The following is a 12,621-nucleotide window of genomic DNA, read 5'->3' as shown; positions in this document are numbered from 1 at the left end:
TTCGATCCCGGGTCTCCAGGATCGCGCCCTGGGCCAAAGGCAGGCGCCAAACCGCTGCGCCACCCAGGGATCCCTGTTTTTTTTTTTTTAAGATTTTATTTTTTTTATTCATGAGAGACAGAGAGAGAGAGAGAGAGAGAGAGAGGCAGAGACAGAAGCAGGCTCCATGCAGGGAGCCCGACATGGGGCTCGATCCCAGATCTCCAGGATCACACCCTGGGCTAAAGGCGGCGCTAAACCGTTGAGCCACCTGGGCTGTCCAGCACGGGGTGTTATACTATATGTTGGCAAATCGAATTCCAATAAAAAAATATACAAAAAAAAAGGGGGGGATTGTATTATTTGCTCAAAATGACACAGATAAGATCGACACATTTGATCTAATATAATCTAACAATTTATCAGCAGAGAACATCTAAATCATTAAAACCCAACTTTTTTCAAAATACAACAATTTAGGTAGGAAAAAATGTAATTATTTCTTGAGACTTAATGCTAGTTATAGGTAGTAGACATTTGATGTGTAGCATTTTTTTTTAAAGATTTTATTTGAGAGCGAGGAGAGAGCAAGCACTAACAAGAGGGAGAGGAAGAAGCAGGCTCCCTGCTGAGCAAGGAGTGGGGCGGGGGGGGGGTCATCCCAGAACCTTGGGATCATGACTCCAAGCGAAGGCAGACACCTAACCAACTGAGCCACCCAGATGCCCCTAGCATAACATTTTTAAAAATGATATTCAGATAGCTTTTAAATCCTGAATACCAAGAAAAAGCATCCCTCCAAATTATGTTAAAGAGCTGACATAATAATCTTAATTTGTACTGTTTAAAAATATGAAACAAATACTCCAAGTAAAGAAAATACAGGAATTTCTGGATTACATATTTAATACATTATGATATAGTGCCCCAAGGATGAAATATACATTCTTATAAGGTTAAAAAGAATTTCCAAGAAATGCAATGAGATCTACAGAAGACACATGTACCTTAAAAACACACACAAAAAAAAAAAAAAAAAAAACACACACACACACAGTTCCTGAAAGCTCCTTCCTTATTGACAAATACAAACATCTATGTTCTAAATTACCACAATATATTTCAAATAATTAAAAATCTAATGGCCGTAATCCTCTCGAAGCAAGATAAAACAGGTCTTCGGAAAGCAGCATACAAACAACCATAAATTTGTAAGATTCTTATAAATTACAAAGACCAAGATTTTTGGGATGCCCGGGTGGCCCAGCGGTTGAGCATCTGCCTTCCGGCTCAGGTGCGTGACCCCGGGGTCCTGGGATGGAGTCCCAAATGGGGCTCCCTGCATGGAGCCTGCTTCTCCCTCTGCCTCTGTCTCTGCCTCCCTCTCTCTCTCATTAATAAATCTTTCTTTTTTTAATAAATAAAATCTTAAAAAAAAAAAGACCAAGATTTTTAATTGTTACTCAATTACTGATGACCTTAAAGATTCAAGAACATCCTTAACTAATTCTTTATCTGTAAGAGGGCATCTCTTTTTTTTTTTTTTTTAAACATCCTTTACAAAGATACTCTTGCAGGGATCCCTGGGTGGCGCAGCGGTTTGGCGCCTGCCTTTGGCCCAGGGTGCGATCCTGGAGACCCGGGATCGATTCCCACATCGGGCTCCCGGTGCATGGAGCCTGCTTCTCCCTCTGCCTGTGTCTCTGCCTCTCTCTCTCTCTCTCTCTCTCTGTATGACTATCATAAATAAATAATAAAAAAAAAAAAAAAAAAGATACTCTTGCAGTTCTGCGAAGTGTTTACAGCGGATTCCTCAAATCAGTGTAACAAATGTAATCACAAGATGGAATTGCTACTGTGTTTGCCTTTCAGGTCACTTAACCTGTAGGGCTGACTTTTGAACAAGCTTATTACCTTCAAGTTCTGGTACAACGGACCAAGGTTACACGGCTATTTAAAAACGACGCCTAGAAAGGCTATTACTTACTGACAGTGCCAGTGGTTTCTTCACACAGGACACAAAGTGCACTCAGAGAGGTACAGGTTTGTCTGGACATCAAGTGTGTACATTAAAGTCAACGCACGGTTACCGTCTCCATAATTTAAAACCCCCAAGAAATGAGGACTTTCACATTATGATTTAACTATCAGTCAACAGGGCGAAGGTCGTCCATCAGGTGTAATCCCTTTACTCTACCATATTGACGGTAGTTTTGCGCTTGGCCTCAACCAGTTTTCAACTCCCCCCCCCCGCCCCCGCCCCCCAAGCGAAAGCAATTTCAGACTATCTAAGGACACAAATGATCCCCAGCTCCTCCGCCTTCTCCTTCCTCTAGCGTCGGTTCAACGAGCTAACACAAAAAATACAGACACACACACAGTCACTCCCTCGGCCCTGGTCCCTAGGGCATTAAAAAAAAAAAAAAAAAAGGCACAGGTTATTTACCCTACAGAGGCTCTGCAGTCCGTGCGGGGAGGTTAAAAAAAAAAAAAAAGAAAAGAAAGAAAATGGGGGAAAATACCAGAATCAATCTGCACCCACACCTCAGCCCCGCCCCACAGGGAAAAAGCGGGGGGTGGCGGGAGTGTGAGGGGGCAGAAAGGACAGAACCGGCGGGGACTTCCAGCTCCCGGGCTGCCCAGGCCGTCGGCGCGGCCGCAGGCGGGGACCCCGACCCCCCTCCCCGCCAGCATCACCCACACAGTCCCCGCACCCCCGAGTCCTGGGCGGGGAGACCCGAGCCGGCCCTCTCCCTGCAGATCCAAGGGCTGAAGGCGGGGGTCTCCCTGCGCCCCCGGGGGTGCGGCGTGGGGGCGCCCGGACACCTCCGACCTAACCGGGGAAGGGGAAGGCGAACCGGGGGGGAGGGGTCTAAGAGGCGCCGTTATTCCTTTTTCCTCCTCGTTAGGAAAGCGCGCGAGCGGGGAGGGGCCGGAACGACGAACGCCAGTTCCCTATAACGGGCCCGCCGGGCCGGCCGGGCTCCCCGCCGCCGACGCCGCGCCGGCCGCGCAGCTGGCGGGACGGCCTGGGTCGCCCCGAGGGCCGGGCACCGAGGCAGGAGCGCCCGAGGCGATGGGAAGCGGGGGGTGGGGACTACGCGGAGCGACGTCGCCATGTTAGCGCCTTCTCTCTCCCTCTCCCTCCAGCCGCAGCCCTGCGGCCTTCCGCCCGCGCTACTCACCTTCCCAGGTCGCTAGTTCATGCTTCTCGCGGCCGCCCGGGAGGCCCGAGCTCAGCCGTGTTTACAAACTACCCCTGGAGGAAAGGGCTGAACCGCACTTTAAAGGCCACGGGCTCCCACAGGCTTCCGTCCTCTCTCGCGAGATCCGACTGACACCCCTTTCTCCCCGCCCCGCTCCCGGCATCCCCCCTTTCTTCTCGCGCCCCTCCCCTCCGCGCACACGCCCCTTCTTGCCTTCCTTTCGACCGAGCGCCTCCGGGTCAGGTGATGCCGTCAGCCTTCAGCGGCAGGGGGCGGGACCTGAGGAGGGAGGGGCTGGAGGGGGCGGGAACCAAAGGCCACTCAGTCGCAGACGATTGGTCAAGGAGCCCAGAGGGCGGGAAGCGGTTCCGGAAGGGGGAGGGGCCGAAGGAGCCGGAGGGGAGGAGCCTCCGTCACCTGCGGAAGGCTGTGATTGGCTGGGGCTGGAGACTGGCGGGGCTGTGGATGCGGGAACAGGTGGATGTCGGGGTGGCCCAAGGGCTTGACGGTGCGCGCCGAGGACGAGGGGACCTGCGGAAGAGGCTGCGAGTGGCGGGAGAGGAGGCGCGAGGAGGCCTCCGAGCTCCGTCACGGGAGCCCGGTATTTCTGCTGCCGTCCCTTCCGGGCCCTGGGTAGGAAGGAGGGCAAAACGTTAGGTGGGCGCGCGCCTGGACCCACTTTTCTGCTGCCCTGAAATGTGAGACGGGGAGGTTCCGTGGAGCTGAGATTTGGGAGAGGCGGAGTTTGCAGCAAAATGCCCCTCCCCCTCAAGGCCTCCACACGCCTGAAGCGGGAAAGAGAAGTCAGCTTTTTTTTTTTTTTTTAAGATTTTATTTATTTATGTATAAGAGATGGAGAGAAAGGCAGAGACTCAGGCAGAGGGAGAAGCAGGCTCCATGCAGGGAGCCCGATGCGGGACTCGATCCTGGGTCTCCAGGATCACGCCCTGGGCTGAAGGCTCAACCGCTGAGCCACCCGGGAGTCCCAAGAGAAGTCAGTTTTGCAAAAAGAAAAGAAAAGAAAAAAAAAGTGTCAGTTTTGCAAAAAAAAAAAAAAAAAAAAAGTCAGTTTTACAAAGAAATGAAAAAGCCTTTGGATGGCATTTGTTCAAATTTTACGAAGCTATCGCTGATATTGGTTGTTCCGGCTCCTGAACGCCTGGTACCCGGAAGGATATGAAATGCAGCGCCCCCCACTATATAACTGTAAGTTGAAACAGCTCAAGGAGTTGCTTGCAAGAGAAAATCTTCCTTAGGAAGGTGTATTCTATCAATTTCCCTTTACTTAGTAGTTACAGATTTTAAACGTATCACCTTTAATGCAGATAATTTCAAACTTTTAAAACATCAACTCCTTAGTAACCTTTACTGGGGACCGAAGAACACCAAATTAGAATATGGACTAGAAATGGCTCTCTTCTCATAATACTAGCCAGTGCTCACTAGGTTGCTACGATGACAAAGAAATGTCTGTCAAGCTTTATAAGTAGCTGTTTAAAAAAGAGTTAGAGAAGGGAGACCATTTGATTAATTTAACTTGAGGGACAAAAGATACCATATTTTCTGTTCTGCAGTCGACACAGATACACTCATGAAAACACAAAGAATAGTACTGAAAATATTTTTTAATGTTGCTCTATGATTCTTTATATAACTTAAATATTTCGACGTCAAGTGTGCGGATATTGATTGTTCAATAAATGGACACAATGGAAAGTATGATCAAGGGCTCCCACAAACATTTGTTATAATGATTTCTTTAAAGTTAGATTTTCTCAGTGCCTTGGTTTTTCATGTATTATATGACTTCTAGTCTATGACAAGTTATGAGTAAAGTTTGTGTATTAATGTAAAATGCACTCTCAAACATCCAAGTCAAAGTGAAACTGAAATTATTGGAAGTTTGTGGAGTATCGTATTTGAAAAGTTAATTTGCAGTTTAATAATGGTATCTGGCATAAAAGTGAAATTCTCATGGCACTGAACATTTTAGCAGGTTTCTGACCTGTGTACATGTATGTGAGCCAACTCACTCGTCTTTTAAAACTAATTTCACTGGGCAGCCCGGGTGGCTCTGTGGTTTGGCGCCTGCCGTAGGCCCAGGGTATGATCCTAGAGACCTAGAATCAAGTCCCACATAGGCTCCCTGCATGGAGCCTGCTTCTCTCTCTCAGCCTGTGTCTCTACCTCTCTCTCTCTCTCTCATGAATAAATAAATAAATCTTTAAAAAATTTTTAAATTTAATAAATAAAATCTTAAAAAAAAAACTAATTTCATTATTCAAGAGACCAAAAAGAAGCCAGAATATTAACACTATTCACGTCCCAAATTAAAATGAAAGTACAGGGGATCCCTGGGTGGCTCAGCGGTTTGGTGCCTGCCCTTGGCCCAGGGCGCAATCCTGGAGTCCCTGGGATCGAGTCCCACGTCGGGCTCCTGGCATGGAGCCTGCTTCTCCCTCTGCCTGTGTCTCTGCCTCTCTCTCTCTCTCTCTCTATCATGAATAAATAAATAAAACCTTAAAAAAAAAAAGTCTGGATCATAGATCCTAATTTAAAATAAATAAAATAAAATAAAATAAAATAAAATAAAATAAAATAAAATAAAATAAAATAAAATAAGTACTAGTCCTATCTAGTATTAGAATTGTGGTAGTGTTTGAGTCACATAGCACAAATTATATCAGTTAAACCTCAGCAGGTCAGATTACTGACACTAAATATGATAATGGGCAGGATGTGCAACTGACAAATCACAAGTTGTTAGGTCAAGTATGTATTCACTAAAATGGTACTTCTTCACTCCATCTCTCAAAATGCCTAATTCTCTGAGAAAAAGAACTTTCAATGTTTTGGCATTTCGAGAATGCAGGTTGGTGCAGCCACTTCAGAAAACAGTGTGGAGGTTCTCAAGAAGTTAAAAATAGAGCTACCCTATGACCCAGCAATCGTACTATTGGGTATTTAGCCCAAAGATACAGATGTAATGAAAGGATAGGACACTTGCACCCCAATGTTCACAGGAGCAATGTCCACAGTAGCCAAACTGGAAGGAGCCTCGGTGTCCATTGATGGATGGATAAAGAAGATGTGGTCTAGGGCAGCCCTAGTGGCTCAGCGGTTTAGCGCTGCCTTCAGCTGGGGCGTGATCCCGGAGATCCGGGATCGAGGCCCACATCCGGCTCCCTGCATGGGGCTTGCTTCTCCCTCTGCCTGTCTCTCTCTCTCTCTCTCTCTGTGTGTCTCTCATGAATAAATAAATAAAATCTTTAAAAAAGAAGAAGATGTGGTTTATATATACAATGGAATATTAACCATCAGAAAGGATGAATACCTACCATTTGCTCCGATGCAGATGCAACTGGAGGGTATTATGCTAAGTCAATCGGAGAAAGACCATCATACGGTTTCACTAATACGTGGAATATAAGAAATAGTGAAAGGGAACATAAGGGAAAGGAGGGAAACTGAGTGGGGAAAAATTAGGAAGACAAACCATGAGAGATTACTAACTGGGAAACAAAGGGTTGCAGAAGGGGAGAAAGTGGGGGGATGGGGTAACTGGGTGACCCGCACTAGAGGGCACGTGATGAGATGAACACTGGGTGTTATACTATATGTTGGCAAACTGAATTAAAATAAAATATTTTTTAAAATGTTATGGCGTTTCCAAAGAAATCTGTGGGCAGCCCGGGTGGCTCAGTGGTTTAGCGCTGCCTTCAGCCCAGGGCCTGATTCTGGAGACCTGGGATCAAGTCCCACCTCCGGCTCCCTGCATGAAGCCTGCTTCTCCCTCTGCCTGTGTCTCTGCCTCTCTTTCTCTCTCTCTCTCTGTTCTCTCATGAATAAACAAATATAATCTTTTAAAAAAAAAGTTTACATCAATTAGATTTTCTTAAAACAATTATTTTCCATTCACTTATATCAAAAATTTGAAATTCTTTTCTCCAGTTGTGAATGAATTATTTTCAATTGACAATAGGTTTAGTTTTAAATTTCTCCACATCCCTACTTTTCCAGTCTGTTGTCAAGTAGCTAAATATCTACATATTGGACTACAGGAACATGTTATGTTTTTAAAGATTTTGTTTATTTATTTGAGAGAGAGTGAGAGAAATCAGAGGGAGATGGAGAAGCAGACTTGCTGCTGAGCAGAGAGCCCAATGTGGGGCTTAGTTCCAGGCCCCTGAGATCATGATCTGAGCTGAAGGCAGATGCTGAACTGATGAGCCACCCAGGCACCCTGAGGAACATGTTACTTTATTTTTTATTTTTTTTTTTGAACATGTTACTTTAAAGAAAATCTTTCAGGAGTCCTCATAGAAGAGAGAATTATTATTTAGAAATATAAATAGTACTCTGTTCTGTTGCAAGAAAGCAGTTTTAGCTACTTTACTTTTTTAAAAAGTAAACAAATGAGAAAAAATGAAGGAGATCACAGGAAAGAAACAGGTGGAAAGGATGTAAATCTGTTCCATGTGCTTGTTGGCAACCTGGTGGTTAGAAAGTGTCTTATTTTACATATTCATAGTTCCACAACAGTTCCTTTACTATAACTTTTCCACAAATGGAGATAACATTCCGCTTAGACAAAATGAATGTAGTTCTTATTTTTGGTTCTGATCTCATGAACTTGTCTCACTATCCATATCTTCATAAAATGCTTTGCTTTTCAATTTTTTTTCCTCATTCCTCAATATCCTCTAATAGCCCTAAGATTCTCTACAACCCTAAAATTCTCTACAATCTTCTCTTCTGCAAGTGCGGGAAATTTGTTCTGGATCCCTTCTTTGCCTGTCTCATCATTCCACACATGCATCTAGCCAACTTGACTCCTAAGAAAATTAGTGAGGATCTGGTAAATCTCCTTTAAGAACCCAGCATGACTTCTGAATAAAATTGGTATCCCTTAGATACAAGAGGCTATTTGAAGAAAACTATTTCTACCACAGAAATGTCCATTATTACATACTGCAAGAAACAATGGAGGCCTCTGAATGCTCTCAAAACCTTCCAAATGCCACAGAATGTGGAATCTCCACCTTGTTCAGAAGCTATTATGTGGTTGTTAATCCATTAATCTGCAACGTTTCTTCAGAATTCAACTAAAACCATGCTCCAGTGTATATACGCTTATATGTAGTATATAAATATACAAATATGTATATATGAAAAATAGGGTGAAAAGAAAGATTTAATTTGTAAGACATAGTTTCAGTTTGTAGCTAAACAAAACAGCATGCTCCAGGGCATTCCTTATGTTTGGATTGGACTTAGAGAAAGCCTCTACATTTTCACAGGTAATCCTCAAGATGCAGCCCAGTACAGAGTGATGAGATGAGGACAGCATGGTGCTAGACATTTTAGTTGATTTTTTTGGTAGCTTCTGCCTCCTGGCAGATCTTTCCTTCCCTCTGACAACCTGGTGTTTTCCTGCACATCCCTGAAATGGCCTATGTTGTAGTTAACCTTTCAGCATCTGGTCTCACTATGAAAATTTCCATTCAGAACATTCCAAGTACAAGGAAGGTCCTTGTCCACTTCCCACCCCGTCTTTGGGTCTCAAAAGAGTTTGTAATTAACTATGTATGGCATTATGGGGAAAAAATTAGAGAGTTCTATTTATCTTCAAATTGTACATTAGCTCATTTCAGCTTCAGTGAGACCAGTCCAAAGAGAGAATGGAATTTAAGGGTCTACTTTCCATCCTTCATATCAATGCCTCCTTCTACTTCTTACCCCACTCACTAGAAAAAGGGTTTATCATCATCATACTTAGCTTTCCACACACAATTAAATTACCAATACAGGTAGACAGGACCACTCCTAGGGCAAAAAATTTTGTCTGGCATTCCAGTGTCTACCCTTGATGACTCCCCATAACTAGTCTGTCAACCTGTGGCCCACATAATACCAAAGCCATGAATTCCTTATGCCAGAAACTAAGAAAGGCCTTGTCATATGGACCCTCCTAGGCCCTAGACTAATACCTTGCTCTTTCCAGTTACATTCTCACCTTGGAGACAGCCTCTTAGGTTAACTGTTAACCTAATGCTCCGTTTCTATATAGTTCACTACTCATAAAATATCAATATTTATTAAGCATGCACATGCCAGGCACTGTTCTGGCCCTGCAGCTACAACTATAAACAAGACACAGTCCTAAGGAGACTTTTGTGAGAGAGGAGGGGTGTCACAACACATTTATAAACAGTAAGATAATTTAAACAGTAGTGCTATGGAGACCCAAAGCAGAAATGTGATAACATACATTATTATAAGCTTACTCCTTTTGTACAACTTTAGGGATCTTGAGAGCTAAAGATGTTTTAGATATCTCTAGAGAGGTAGATAAATACTTTGAGCTGGACTTTAGGTAAAAGTCTTGAGAGAATAATATTGAGCTGTTCATCTCAGAGATGCAGCCAAACTATTTGAGAAGGCAAACCCTGGGACTCTCCTGTAAGAGGAGCAGATCCTGGAATCTCCAAGGCTGGGAAATGCTGACTAAATACTTTTTTAAAAAGTAGCCACTGCCAACAACCGTTAGTCCTCTTAGGAGTCTCTGCCAACATCAGTTGTAGGATGTTAGCTCCTGCGAATAGAACAATCAAAAGCCCTTGGATTTGTGAGTCCCAATTGATCTTAGGTCAATTCTTCTCTTCAGTAGTTAAGCTCCCTTGAAAAAGCAGCTCTAAGTTACTAAACATCTGAGAGGAGATAGATTACTTGCTTCATTCAGGAAAAAGAAGTGCAGATTCTTACTAGGAACGTGAGATTTTAGAGATTATAAATAGATTGATAGCTGAAAGGATGTGACCTAGGAATAGAGGGTTACCCTCAATTTACAAAACTGATGTTTCTATAAAGTTGCAAGTGAAATGCTATATTGGAGTCTGTTTTCTCATTGACAGATTAGACAGTGGTTCTAATTTTTTATTTTGGGCCCGTGCACTCCATGTTAACATAAATAGCATTTTTTTGGAGAGTAACTATATTTTCCAAAACAAAAGTATTACCAAAAAAATAGAATAATGGCATTGTTTTCACTTTTGTAAATAACAGTGTCACACTTAATAGTAGCTGTATCTGGGATCCCTGGGTGGCGCAGCGGTTTAGCGCCTGCCTTTGGCCCAGGGCCAGATCCTGGAGACCCGGGATCGAATCCCACGTCGGGCTGCTGGTGCGTGGAGCCTGGTTCTCCCTCTCCCTCTGCCTGTATCTCTGCCTCTCTCTCTCTTCTCTGTATCATAAATAAATAAAAAAAAACTTTAAAAAAATAGTAGCTGTATCTATTTCTGTACTTGATCTGTTGCAATATGTTGTTTGGGCTGAAGTTCTGATGACAGTCTAGCCTCATGCAGCTACGTAAGTGGAAGAGCGAAGACCTTGTGAACCCCATGAAAGGTTCTAAGGGCCCTCAGAAGTTTTCAGACCACACTTTCAGAATCACTGGGTTAGCAATACATTCCAAAAGGGGTGGGAAAGAGAGCTGCCCAATTAATGAGTTGATAGCTTTTTAAAAGATAAGGAGCCTGAGTGAAGGCATATGGGGAATTGTATTCTAGTACATTGCCCTCAAAACTTAACGTATATACAAATCACATGCAATCCTTGCTAAAATTCAGATTCTGATTCAGAAAATTGTGTGTGAAGCTCTAGAACCTATATCTCTGACAAGCTCCCAAGTGATGCCAACACTGATGATCCTCGGACCTCACTTTGAGTAGCAATGCTGTAGTATATTGTGATATACACAATGCCAGAAAGCCTATAAAAGAATGTACAGGTGAGCTTCTGTGTATGTGTGGTGTGAGAAGAGAGTAGGATATGGGTGGGTGGAGGGAAAAGAAGAAAACTCATGCTATCGTTTTAAAAAATCTGTAAAAATGATACTGCTTATAAATCCTATACTATCACAAGTTTTGACTACTACTTATTAACTCTCTGTACACCAGAGCAAGCTAAGGCATAATGTTGCTATTGGCAGAGACAGAGTCCAACTGCCATGTTTGTTGAGCCAGAGGAGGATGGCAATAGCTCTGAAAAAAAATTATTGGCCCTAATAATGTAAAGAATTGGGCAGGGGCACCTGGGTGGGTCAGTTGGTTAAGCAGCTGTCTTTGGCTCAGGTCATGATCCCGGCTGGGGTCCTGGGATGGAGCCCTACATCGGGCTCTCTGCTCAGCAGGGAGCCTGCTTCTTCCTCTCCCAACTGCTCCTGCTCTCTCTCTCAAATAAAATCTTAAGAAATAAAGACTTGGGCAAGTAATTGATGGACTTTGTATTTAGGTTTTAAGTCCCTATTATCAATAGAGTAATACCACAAAAGTACTAAATTAATATATGCTCAGCATGTAGAGACTTCAACTCATAATTTCAGATATAGAAATCACATATTTAAAAGGCTTTGCAGAGGATAGTATTGATATTTTTTTAATTAGATTTATTTATTTATTCATTCAGAGAGAGAGAGAAGCAGAGAGAGAAGCGGGCTCCATGCAGGGAGCCCGACGTGGGACTCGATCCCAAGTCTCCAGGATCACGCCCTAGGCTGCAGGCGGCGCTAAACCGCTGCGCCACCGGGGCTGCCCTGATATTTTCTTTTCCCAAACATTTAACATCCAAACCAAACCACGTTGGCTAAAATTACTAAATAGAATTTAAAACTTACAGCAGAAACATGAATATATATTTTTTGGTTCTCAAATGATATTTCCCATTTATCTATAATCGTTCTTTAAACTTAACTTTAGTGACATTCATTTCCAACCAACTTGAGCTGCTCAGGAAATTTTTATCGTTCCTTAGACCTACCTTACCTCCAAGAGCTTGAACTTTGAAGTTCTTTTTATTTCTTGACTATTTATTGGCTCTTATTGAAATGGATCTTCAACTTTATTGTACTTCCTGGGCCCTTGACCATTCTATTTATTTATTTACTTACTTACTTACTTAATTTATTTATTTATTTATTTATTTATTTATTTATTTATTTATTTATTTATTTATTTATTTATTTATTATTTATTTATTGAGAGAGAGAGAGAGGCAGACACAGGCAGAGGGAGAAGCAGGCTCCATGCAGGCAGCCCGACATGGGACTCGATCCCTGGTCCCCAGGATCACACCCCGGGCTGCAGGCAGCGCTAAACTGCTGCGCCACTGGGGCTGCCCTCTATTTTATTTTCATAAAATACATGTAACAAAATTTACCATCTTAACCATTTTAAATATATATTTTCAGTGATATTAAATACATTCATGAGGAGCACCTGGCTGGCTCATTTGGAAAAGCATGTGACTTGATCATGGAGTTCTGAGTTTGAGCCCCATGTTAGGTATAGAGATTACTTAAAAAAAATACATTCATAATGTTATGCAACCATCATTACCATCCATGTTTATAACTTTTCATTTCATGAAACAAACTTTT

The 12,621-nt window shown here is 43.1% G+C and overlaps 1 protein-coding gene and 1 long non-coding RNA gene across 33 annotated transcripts in view; one reads left to right on the top strand and one right to left on the bottom strand.

Annotated features, from left to right (window-relative positions):
- ATF2 (activating transcription factor 2) overlaps nucleotides 1-3,342 on the bottom strand; it is a 106,760-nt gene extending 103,418 nt beyond the window's left edge. For 20 of the 25 annotated variants that reach the window (XM_077883507.1, XM_077883508.1, XM_077883494.1 and 17 more), the window contains exon 1: nucleotides 3,165-3,341. The gene's annotated coding sequence lies outside the window, so the exon portion shown is untranslated. Of the gene's footprint in view, nucleotides 1-1,966; nucleotides 2,095-3,164 lie in introns of those variants that run through there. The other 5 variants (XM_077883499.1, XM_077883500.1, XM_077883501.1 and 2 more) reach the window with 3 other exon arrangements.
- The window catches only part of LOC144304894 (uncharacterized), a 103,417-nt gene that overhangs the window by 65,267 nt on the left and 25,529 nt on the right, over nucleotides 1-12,621 (top strand). The window lies entirely within an intron of this gene.

Source organism: Canis aureus, chromosome 34, assembly GCF_053574225.1.
Source record: "Canis aureus isolate CA01 chromosome 34, VMU_Caureus_v.1.0, whole genome shotgun sequence".
Lineage (NCBI taxonomy): Eukaryota > Metazoa > Chordata > Mammalia > Carnivora > Canidae > Canis > Canis aureus.
Note: the sequence above shows the minus strand (reverse complement) of the source record. Positions and strands in the feature narration are given on the sequence as shown.